The sequence below is a fragment of the Danio aesculapii genome, chromosome 9, assembly GCF_903798145.1.
Source record: "Danio aesculapii chromosome 9, fDanAes4.1, whole genome shotgun sequence".
Classification (NCBI taxonomy): Eukaryota; Metazoa; Chordata; class Actinopteri; order Cypriniformes; family Danionidae; genus Danio; species Danio aesculapii.
The window spans coordinates 11,489,053-11,501,862 of NC_079443.1; the positions used below are offsets into that span (position 1 = coordinate 11,489,053).

The 12,810-nt window shown below is 35.3% G+C and overlaps 1 protein-coding gene across 1 annotated transcript in view; it reads right to left on the reverse strand.

The window, feature by feature from the left end:
* Positions 1-12,810, reverse strand: part of fstl1b (follistatin-like 1b) — an 84,231-nt gene that overhangs the window by 70,300 nt on the left and 1,121 nt on the right. The window lies entirely within an intron of this gene.

The window sequence follows — 12,810 nt, forward strand, 5'->3', positions numbered from 1 at the left end:
AGAACATGTCTTCATGTCAATTGTATTCAAGAATTTTTCTGTTGTCATATATTGATTAAATTTAAAATGTTTTAGATTTCACATTTGACATAGTTCAACTTTACAAAAACAAAAAATTAAGACTCCAGCATTACGAAGCACTCTCTCTGTCTAGCTGTTGTTAAACTAATGAACACCCCTGAGAAATGTGTCAAGGTCTGATGGATCCTAATTACACAGGGCTTTCTTGAAAACGTTGTTTACGCATCCCATTCGAAAAACCTGTAATTTTGTGAAAAACAACAAGCATCACAAAATGTGAGTTTATTTTGGATGGAACAAAAAATAAATAAAAAAAATACTGTGGGCTTAGATAAACGTCTCTTTGCTTTCCTTGTTCTTGTATCACCTCATGTAACAGTATCAGAATGAGCAGAGCTACATTTCTTGAACCCTTGTGTAATTTCCTCATCACCTCATCCTTCCCACTGTCTATTCCTCCCTCTCATTACAAGGCTCTTTCAAGTTCTGCCAGCAGTGATGGCTACACAAAACAAGACCATAAAACACCAGCACAAAGCCTGTGACAAGACTCTGCACGTTTATAGAAAGACATTGGGGGAGGGAAATGTAGAAAGTAAATGGCTGAGAGAAAACAGATGGTAAACAATGCAAACTACAGACTCAGATGAAGGAGAAATGAAAGAAATAAAAAGGAATCAAGATAAGAGTGAAAGCTTATCAAACCCAGTGTAACAGTGACAGAGATGGAGAGAAAAGATCAGGACTGAAAAGAGTGGATATTCATCAAGTTCTTTTAATGTTAATATGCAGCAGATGGTTTTTCTGTCAGAGTACAAAATGCATTACAGCTCACAAGCAACACTGAGCGACACAACAACTGTAGCAAGTTTGCATCAGCCTGGTTCTGCAAACAAAAGACTTTTGTGCCTGCACTAAGGTTCACTTTTAGTTTTCAGCTGTTTTTTCTGGGAGTCTAGTCTACGTTCACACTGTAAGGCTTAATGCTCCAATCAGTTTTTTCTCAAATCAGATTTTTTTAGCATAGCTGTTCACATTGCTGTGAGAAACGTGACCGATATCAGATTTCCAGTGTGAACAGACCATGGTCTTAAACTGACCTGCATGTGCAAAAGTACAACTACGCACAGCACAAAATGTCTAATTATGTACACAATGTGTGTACTGTATGAAATAAATAAAGCACATGGTCAGATTATGTTTAATAATATTATTTAACAGACAACATTGCGTTTTCTGCTTCTGTGACTGGTTTTGCTAGTACTAATGTTCATTTCAGTGTTTGAAGCCTAAAATACATGTTTTGTGATTGAAAACACTGATGATTTGTCATTTATGACAACCACGGTGGACGTCTCTTGGACCACAGATGTGAACTCATCAAGGGTTAATGGGTAGCTGCAGACTGAACTGTGAAGGCAGGGCTCACGCCTGGTTTATCGATGTTGAAAATGATACTGTTTGCAGAGTCTGATAACCTAGCCTACTGTTAATTAATTTTAATTTGTTATAAACAACATAGGCTGCATCCAGTCAAACCTCAAAGTGAAACTGAAAGGTTGGCCACCGGCATATTAAAGAATTTTGTACTGAACAAAAAACGTTTAAAAAGAGCATTAACCTGTTGCATTTGGTTTTGTTAATGTATTAATTATTTATTTGTGAAATATAGCTATTTCATGTAGGCCTATGTATTTTATTCTTTTTATATATGAAATTTTATTATGGTGGTATTCTTAATGAACAATCCTATTTTGGGGGTTACAGGTCAATGGTTAATGTTTGGTGAGTGATGTTTTAGTGCCAGTTGTTATTAAAAAAATATTAAAAATGATCAACCTTAAATTTTTGGGGTTAAGTATTTGCCCAGTGTAGAGGATGGGTGTAGAGGATGTTTGCAGCACGAACCAGTACAGAATAATGATGTGTGTCCATCAAAATATATGTAAAAGTCACATGAATTCCTACACAACCGTTCACACTGTGGTCAGATTGCAAAACATCAGATCTGTATCTGATTTACTACCACATATAAAGGTGGCATAAATCAGAATCGAAAAGATCAGATTCTATGCGGTTTGAGCTGTTCACACTGTGGGCAAAAAAAATCAGATTTGAGCCGCATTTGCCTGCAGTGTGAACGTAGCCTAAATCAACACTTTAATGGGTAGTTTATCCAAAAAGGGAAATTCGGTCATCATTTGCTCACGCTTTACTTGTTTCAAACCTTCACGAGTTTCTTCTTTTAAACACAAAAGAAGATCATTTAAAGAGAGCTGGAAACCTGTGACCATTGACTCCCATAGTAGTTTTTTCTACTATGGCTACATTCAAAATATCTTCTTTTTTGTTCAACAACTTAATAAAGGTTTGGAAACAGTTATAGTTTACTTATAGCGCCTATTATTATATAAACTATCTCTTTCACCAGATCCAAGATGCCTTTTTCACTGTTCAGTGCTGATTTTGAGTATAGTAATGGAACTAATTACTATAGTCATACTTGTAGATGAAGACAAACAATCAGACATTTAATTCTGTAGTAATCTGCATTTTTATTAATCAGTGCATTCATATTCTGTGTGGGCCTTTTGTGACTAAAATAGAACAAATTGTTCATTAAATGGGCACACAATTCCTCTTTCTAACAGGGTCACACTTGATCATTCAAAAGCAACCTGACTTGTCATGGCAAATTGTGACCATTTTAGCCCTCAATTTAACTTCCATTTACTTTTTTATGCATTTAACATGCTTTTCATCCAAAAGAGAACAAAAGCAATTTGTCCAAGAAAGTCCTTAATTTAAAATGTCAGGTTTGTTAGAAAACTAGATTAGAAAGCAAGCTAGAGAAAATGAGAAATGCAAAAAAGAAACGATATTGTGTCTGTGTGCATGTGCAATTGATAAAACTAGGAGAGCTGTATTTATGTCCCCTTAATTAAGAACTGACCAGATGTTTGTGGACACCAGATTCACACCCTGAGGGAGGAAGAATTCCTTCCAGACTCACATTGCAGGAGATAACTGAAAGCATTTTAGTGAAGCTTATAAATACTGAGTGTTGACAGGAAAAATGCTGTGTATGTGTTATTATATGGAGGAATGAAGGCATTATATCCAGTGTTTGAGTAACTGTCTGTCTATGAAATGGCTAAAATACGCTACATAACTTTTCAAATCTGAGCTTACTGAATGAAAACATGACCATTAAAGATTGTGAAAATGTGCACCAATGCCAAGTTGTTATGCTACACCAAAACACACAAATTATGAACAAAATTGTAGTTGCATTCCTTTACACTTTCTAGCTTTTCTGATCATCAATGCGTTGAGTATTTTGTTAATTTACAGTATTTGTGCATCATACCAATTACTCTTGAGAATTAATTAGGGTTTCCACTCTTTCATAAACAGCAGATTCAGGGACTTTTTAAAGCATCATTAATTTCAAATCATGCACCTGTATTTCACTGCCAGCATATGTAACACCGTGGAAGTCCTTACTGAACTTAACAATTCACTTACACTTAATATTTAGATTAAAATGACAGTTTTGATGATGTTTTGAATGTGTCACTTTTTAAAGAAATGTTCAAAGAACTTTAATGAAATGTGTTGAATTCAATACTGGTGATATTCAAATGCGATTTCTGAATTTTTGATAAAATGTGCATTATTTGTCAGTTCTTGTACAACATTTAAATTTAAGATGTTTAAATTAAGAATTTCTGATAATTTTTTTTCATTCTGTTTTTGACAGCAGCATGGCACAACTGATGAAATAACACCACAAACTAATTGAATTTTCAAATTTATTTCAAGCATATTCAAGAACCTTACTTTGTTTTAAGCACTTTCCAGGCCTTGGATCCATGTCTGAAATTCAAGTACTTTCAAGAAGCACGAGACCCCTGATAAACAAAAAGAGGTGTCTCAATGAAATCAAAATTCCACCAGGTGGAGGAAAAAAAAGGCTAAATAAAGCCTGGCACACACTAGGGCTGCACAATATTGGAAAAATCTGATATTGCAATATTTTATCTTTCTGCAATATACAGTATATTGCAATATGTATACAGTTTCATAAGACAGCTAGAACATTTCTATTTGGCGGTTTTCTGGGGAAGGATTAATTGAATAATCACAATCCAAAAAATTTTTTTCTGACTTTGAAAAGTCTTAGATCAGGTAAAATTATTGTTGTTTTTACCTTCAGAGGAAATAAGTAAAAATGATTAGTTTTTTCTTAAAACAAGCAAAACTATCTGTCAATGGGGTAAGTAAAACGTGTAAATAATGAAGTAAATATAAATCTGTTACACCTTCAATCATTATAATTTGTTGAGTCTACACGTTTTAAACTCTCTTGAAATGCTCATTTGCAGGCCTTAAAAACACAGGCAAATTATAAACCTTCAATCTATTGTGGTTAAACTTAGCAGTGACTCTACAAACCGCATATGTTCTGTAGCTCCTGGTGTATTATAATTCAGACTCAGCATTGCAGATCTTGCCATGTGACTATTGCTGATGTCCACATTGCAATATTGATGCTAAAACAATAAATATTGTGCAGCCCTAATGCACAATATGCAATTTTGGCCAAATATGGAAATTCATGTATTCCCAGGCTAAAATCGGTTGTCTTTGATCATTGGTTCACATGTTCATCGATAGCCAACTAATGCCACTGAGATCAAAGATTTCAAACACTTTCCTGCAGCATGACTCTCTTACGATGAGCATCAAACCAAAAACCAATAGCAGCGCTGATGATACAATCACAAATGTCTTTTTGTCAAATGCTTTTTTTTTCAGGTTTTATTACCAAAGCATGTTATGAGTAAAATTAACACTACAGAGAGTTTATGTTTGCTGTGTGAGGTATCATTACTGAACGTGTCATGGATTTATGTCTCCACAGGGTTTTTCTTTAGTGTGACTGTGTTTCATGATTGTTTTATTATTTTGTGTCCAACAAAATAAGTGTTAATTACTACTCGAGTTACTAAGCTAATTACTACTTGAAAATTTTAATCTGATTACATTACTAATTACTTTATGTAAAAAGTAATCAGATTACTAACTACTGTGAAGTTACTTTTAAAACATAAAATATACTGTACCTATAAAAATACAAAATATACTGCAGCTCTTCCAGTAATTTAATATTCACTGAAAAAAATTACAATGCTGATCACAGCAGTTTGACATATTTCAAAAAAGCTAAAGAGTTCACCCAAAACTTCAAATTCTCTCATCGTTCACTTGTTCCAAACCTGTTTGTCTTTTTTATTTTATTTAATTTTTTTTATACAAAAGAAGGACATGAAGAAAACTGGATACTTGTAACCACTGACATCCATAGTATACAAAAGCACTGCAGTGTTTGGGTGTTCTGTGTTTGTCTGAGGTAATTAGTCTACCAAAATGTATATATTTCATACAAAGTATGAAGCTGACAGGTCAGTTCTTGTCACGTGGCATGCGGTTTTCAACTAGTGCTCCTGGAAAATGTGAGCCTGGACAATATGCACTCCATATGTGCGCGTGCAATTTGCGCTACCAATATGAGCGCACATTCAAAAGACGCAATATGTGAACGGCCCCATAAACAGCCTATGCTTCTCTTCACATTCAGAAAATACCTTTACTCCCTTTCCTGCACACAAATCAAATTTAGCCTGTTTAGGCTGAGTTGGACCGCCGTGTTTATGGGTGCCAGTGTCCTCCTGGGTGACGAGTATTGTCTTAGAATGGTTTCTGTTTAAATGCTTGAACAAATTGCTGGTCAATTTAAAAGCAGTGGAAAGTTCTTTATAGACTGGGCATAAACTGAATTTCACAATATTTTTGTTTTTACGCTCAATGAAATCAAAGCAGGGCAACGCAGTGGCACAGTAGGTAGTGCTGTCACCTCACAGCAAGAAGGTCACTGGTTTGAGCCTAGGCTGGGTCAGTTGGCGTTTCTGTGTGAAGTTTGCATGTTCTCCCTGCGTTTGCATGGGATTTCTCCAGGTGCTCCGGTTTTCCCCCACAGTCCAAAGACATGCGGTACAGGTGAATTGGGTAGGCTAAATTGTCCATAGTGTATGTGTGTGTGAATGTGTGTGTATGGGTTTCCCAGTGATGGGTTGCAGCTGGAAGGGCATCCGCTGCGTAAAACATATGCTGGATAAGTTGGCAGTTCATTCTGCTGTGGCGACCCCAGATTAATAAAGGGACTAAGGCGAAAAGAAAATGAATGAATGAATGAATGAAATGAAATCAAAGCAATGTCTGTATTTCCACTTGAAGAAGCAGCTGCTCTTGACAGCAACCATTTTAGCACTATTACACCTTGCGTTCTGCAGCAATTTAAAAGCGCATGCTTATATAATATATCTATTATAAATATAATATTATTTTTGTAACGTATCGCGATTACATTGACATTGTAATCAAATTACATACATGTAAAATGTAATTTGCTACATTACTGTGTTCCTTAAAAATGTAATTAGATTACAGCACAGCACAGCACAGCGTTACACCCAACTCTGAGAGTAAATAATGACGAAATAGTAGTTGTTGAGTAAATGTTTATATGACAAACTGAACAGCATGTGTCTCAATAGTCTAAAATATGGCTGATGATTTGGATATGGTAGAGTAATTTGTAACAATTAGTGGTTTACCTAAACTGAATTACGTATAAATTTAGTTTGGACACTTCCATTTTTATTTCAATTTTAATGTTAAGCACCATCTAGATGGTGTAAAAATAATGGCAGTGTTGTGTTGGGTGTGAACACCAATTCATTGATGGTCAGTTCAATATGCGAGATGAGCATTTATCTGTAACTTTATGTGCTTGTTTATGTCTATTTCTCCATTGATCTCCATTCATAGCCATGTTTTCGATTACACTTAAATGTATGAGAATGCTAACAGACATCTCTTGCCAGGTTTTACCAACCTCCTTGGTTATTTCCTGCTCAAGTAAATGCTTTCTAGGTCATTAAACATGACGTTATGGTGCATTGGAAGCCTGTCTGAAACCAGTTTCCATATGAGGCGCCTTCATATAAAAAAAAAAGTCATTGACTGACTGGGCAACGAAAGCAGTGAGGCAGCTGGCTTTTTTTGGCACAGCCGTTAATATGCGAAACAAAATTATAGCATAGTGCATACACATTTCTGTCATTATGATGCTCTAAAAGACCAAAAGCATTACATAGGGAAAGATGTAACTATAATATCAGCATGGTCTGATTGGTAATTTGCTAAAAATACACCATTACAAGTTGAAATCACAGCAGAGGATAATTAGAGCCCAGTTACTCTCTCAGTAAAGACCTCTCAGACGGGGCACTGTGACCCTGACAGTGTTCTCTTTCATTCACATCTCTTTTCCCCGACCTCACTCTCCTTTCTCCCTCATTTTCTTTTTCCCTTGGTAACTTCTATTTTTATCAGGGCTTAAAGCTCAGTCGATTCACCTGCTGTAGGGCAGCAGAGAAACACAGGTAGAAAGCAGCTCAAAATTCTGGGAGCTGTGTTTTTTTATTATTGTAGAATGGGATTTAGGTAACTGCATTATCCTGCTTCTGCTATTACATTTAGCAGTGTTAGAAAAACCCATGCCCGGAGAAGAGCTGAAATTCATTCTCCTCCGCAGTTTGTGATAATGTGTTTTATGTCTGCATGTGTGATAAGGTTTCATATTGGACAGTCTTCTTTTATTTTCTTTTGTTACAACAGAGGATAAGACTGAATAGGAAATAAAAAAGAACTCATCAATTTTAACCGCTGGCTATATTTTGTTTTGCACACAGTTTTCTTTACAGGTTAATTCTTAGGAGGCATTTATATAAGAGAGTTATGAACTAAAACAGGATTTTTTTTATTCATTTCAACAACAGCATTTTGGCAGACTGAAACAGCAAGCTTTCCAAAATTGGTTTTAAAAGAGCATTACTGCCTTTGTGTAATCTACACTCGGTTGTAGTGTGCAAGACTGAATCATTAGAGAATAGTGTGGTTCTAGAAGTTTTAACATCAAGTTCTTTCTTATTTCTTGCTTCGATCTTCCAGAATAGTTAAGCATTTGTAATTAGGATCCTATTTCTCCCCCATTTTCAATAGGCTTGTTTGAAATTGTGGACCAAAGTACAATATTTTGTTCATTTTGTTATTTATTTCATTAATTGTGTTGTTTCTTTATTTAAAAAAAGCAAGCCATAAGTTCTCCATTAATTAAAAGTTTTTCCATTAATTAAAAGTCTTGCACTGTAATTCAAAGTCATCAGAGTCTTCACAGTACAGAGACTGGTCTTGTAAAAGAGGATAGTACATTTTCTGTTCCTTTTTTCTTCAAATAGTGTATGCCCTGTTGTCCATTTTTAAACTTATTGGTATCCACCAAGGCTCTATTCTGGGTCCTACATTATGTTGTTTTCACTGTATACATGCCTATTGATCTCCATCTATTGGTGTCATCATATAGAGAAGACAAATATATATATTTAACACTTACAGTTTGTAACAGACAGTCTCTGAAGACCTTCAATTTTTGATAACACTTTAGTTCAAGTACCAATTCTTAATATTAACTAGTGTCTTACATCTGCTCATTATTAAAATATTGGCTGTTAATTTGTTCTTATGGGTGACTAGATGGCTCAGTGGTTAACACTGTCACCTTACAGCTAGAAGGTCACTGGTTCGAGTCCTGACTAGGTCAGTTGGCATTTTTGTGTGGAGTTTGCATGTTCTCTCTGGGTTGGCGTGGGTTTCCTCTCGGTGCCCCGGTTTCCCCCACAGTCCATAGACATGCACTATAGGTGAATTGAATAAACTAAATTGGCTGTAGTGTATGAGTGTGAATGTGAGAGTGTGTGGGTGTGTATTTCCCAATACTGGGTTGCAGCAGCAAGGGCATCCGCTGTGTAAAATATGTGCTAGATAAATGTGGCAACCCCTGATGAATAAAGGGACTAAGCTGAAGGAAAATTAATGAATAAATGAATTTGTTCTTATACTGCACATATTCTGCATGATCTTAGTCTATATCCCCAATCCCACCCATTACTTAAATACAACTACAACTGCTAATTAGCAGGAAATTAGGAATTTATTGAGCTAAAAGCCCAAGTTAATGGTTTAATAGCGAGAATTGTTCCTTAAATTGTGACCCAATTTAAAATTCAAAGCAGAGTATATTCATGAAAAGGAGGCATTTTAGAGAAACAGGACACTTGAGGTAAAAGTGTTTTTTACCATGAATCATGTAAATCGATTGCAGGAGACCTTCAAAACAAAATGAGAAACCTTTTTAAAAGCAAAATAGAGAATCTTTTCTTTACAATCTTAAGGAGAAAATAAATGGTGAAAATACTTCGGATATACAAGGTCAAGGATAATGGGCTCAATTGTAATAAACAGCAACACAGAATAACAAAAATGCAGAAGATACACTTTCTTTGCCTCACACTCCCTTTATACTTGCACACATAAACTGCACTTTAAATGTGAACACTTTTCCAAGCAACCACAAAATTCCCACCAGAGCAAATTTAAGTTTTAGGACTTGGAAATGCAGTGTGTTTTAATTTGGGGTGACACTCTTTAAGAGCTTGTCTATGTATGCAGCACATCACGCCTTTAGGGAACACACGCTCTGACAGCTCCAAAGCCCCTACTGAGGGAGATACAAGAAGGAGACAAACCACAGCATGAGCTATGTGAATAGCGGAGGGTGGAATCATGCGGGCTGCATGACACCTATTATGAGTTGCGTATTCTCTTATCAAGCCTGTCAGCATGAAATTACTTACACATTATTCTAAGACGCTATCCCACACAATATTGTGCATGTCGTATTGTAATACAATACGTAATACAACTGTAATGCACACTCCCAATGCAAATGTACATTATATTCAGATTTTAAAAAAATTAGACTTGTGATCTAATGTGGTGCATTTTGAGAACGAAAGCCACTTTGTTTTTAGCACACAGTGTATTTGTTCTTGTTTGAGAAATGACAGATGTTTTACACAGGAAGGACATTCTCGATGCACGTGTCATTGACACAGGGGACAGTTTTCACAAAGACCTGTATTGTTTCTCATGCATAGATTCTGACACTATATTGCATTTTATATGAACAGAGAAAATTACTTAAGCATTTATTTTTAATGAGGTCCAAGAGAATGCTTCGCTGCTTTTGGGTTGACATTTGGAAGGATTGGTTGGAATGAAGGAAACGCTGGTGCGATTGATTTGTTAGTGCTAACCCATTCAATTGAGTAGGTGTGCAGGCTGCCATCTAACCTTGGTGGACACCAAACAAGTGAACCGAGAACTATCATTTAGCTTATAAAATCTGTACATTCTTTATCACTCACACAAATAGAGACCTGATGTATGTATTAAATTGTAATGAGCAACATGACTATAATGAGAACATCCAGGTATGCTTGACATCATTTTTATGGTCGAATGACTGGCGTTTAATAAGATTATGTTCTGTTTTTAGTTATTTTAAATGTCATTGGTCTGTGTTGAATTCATATTTCAGCCAAACCAGACATGATTTCATCTAGAAGTAGACCGAGACTCAAATTTTCAGTTGTCTTCAGTCATGTCGTTCAAATGGCAGCATTTACAATTATTCTATTGAACTGCACTAACAAAACAATCACAGTAAGGTTTGCTTTAATCCATCCCAACCTGCCAGATGTGAACACACCCTGAAATACTGTACAGTACTAGATGTAAGCTATTGTCTTGGATTTCATGAAAAATAAATGGACCCTTTTAAGACTGTTATGATGTGTTTAACGGTCATCATAATCTTAAATACTTGAACTTTTGTAATATTTAGAATTTTAAAAAAATATGAACATTTATATGTTTTTATGTATGTATTACATCATCTTTGCGTCAAATTACAAAAAACGGATTACTGCTTATGGATGGTGTTTCTAATGCAGCATCTATTGGACCTGAAAGTAAATCCGACGTTATTCTCTCCTCTGGCTGATGTTATCTATCTCACACTATTTTTTCCGTTTTTCTGATAGTCTTGCGCTCTAAGTTTACCCAACTATAACGACTTCATTGCTGAGAAACCCAAAAATGTAAAAAGAGTCTAATTACAATATGTGACCCTGGACCTTATGGTCTTATGTTACATGGGAACCTTCATGGCTAACAGACAAAAATACATTGAACTCAGAATTATTGATTTTTATTGTATGCTAAAAATTATTAGAATTTTTTTTTTGTTGACTTATAAATCTCAATTTCTAAAAACTGAAACTTATGACTGGCTTTGTGATCCTTGGTTACATTTAAAGTTTTGGGCAACATTTAAACCATTTTATGTACAAGTTTTGCCTGCCATCCACACTACTCTGGCATCTTTGAGCTGTGAAAATGAAGCATTTTGAAAGCAATAAAGACTGTTTTAGTCAAGGCTATTCAAAATCTATTATGTATCGTTTATTATTGTGTATCGATTCCTGATTCGTCAAGCCACTCTCATATATCACACAACTAGTGGACTGCAAGTATGGATGCTGGCAAAATATGTGCATGACCAGTAAGCATGAATGTTCCCATATCACGTGTTTTAGGCTGTAATGTGTAGACAGAGATTGTATTGACCAGCTTGGACAAGGAGCGTTTTTACTTCTAAATATAATATATTTAAGTCATCATTTGCAAGTAAACAAACAACTAAAATACACAAATGCTATACAACAGTGAAAAGTATTAACTGTTTTTATGGGTCAAATTGGATTTTAAAAATTATGTTTTTTTTGTGTTTATAAAGAAGGGTATTATGTGTTATGATTCTAAAACACTATTTAAAAACAAAAACAAAGCTTTAAAATATAAGCCTTTGTATTGTATGTGGTGTGTTTCTATAGCTGTGTGACTTTTAATGCAGCTCACCTGGCAGGTTGTTATTGCACCACAGTGCGAAAGGACGCAATTAGCTCAACACAAACAAAGACAACATATGGCCCCCATCAGCAGCTGCATCTGAGCACTGAAATCAGTGTAAACTCACAGGCCAAACACCTCCAAACAGTTTGTGATCTGATTGCTTTTAACAGCTGTCTGTTTACAGCTCTTCCAATTCCCAACGCAAAGACCACCAATGTCTCACCACACACAGAGTTCATTAACCACACAAACACAAACCAGATGATGTAATGTGTGTTTTGTGACACGCATCTTGACATCTTAACTAGTTCAGGAATTTTAATAACCACTCATCATATGCTTTCTATTGACCTTATTCTTCAGGTATATCCAGGCACAGGCATGTGAATCTTTTTGGCTCAAGACTTCCAGTCCCATCTACTTCTACTCATTTTTAGACGTTAAAAACAGCTCTTTATCCTGCTTGATGTTGCAAACTGATGTTTTCTTATTGTATTATTTTACTATGCCTGTAGTCATGAACACATTTGTTTGTGCAGGAAGTAGTTTAGTTTGACTGTTTTCTGCCATTTCTTTTTCCTAGTCATTTCTTCCATAAGTAACTGAATCGAAAGTTCGAAAACAGTTGCAAAAATGAGCGCACTTCTATACTATAGAATACAATCAATATCATTCTGCTGTTAGTTAATAATTAGTAAGCAAACATCTTAAATAGCTTAAACAAGATTACAAAATTGAACAAAAATGTACATATTTTAGTCATCCATCTGCAAGTAAATAAACAAGCAAAGACATAAATGCAATACAACGATAAAAGTATTAAGTTTTTATGGGTCAAATTGGGTA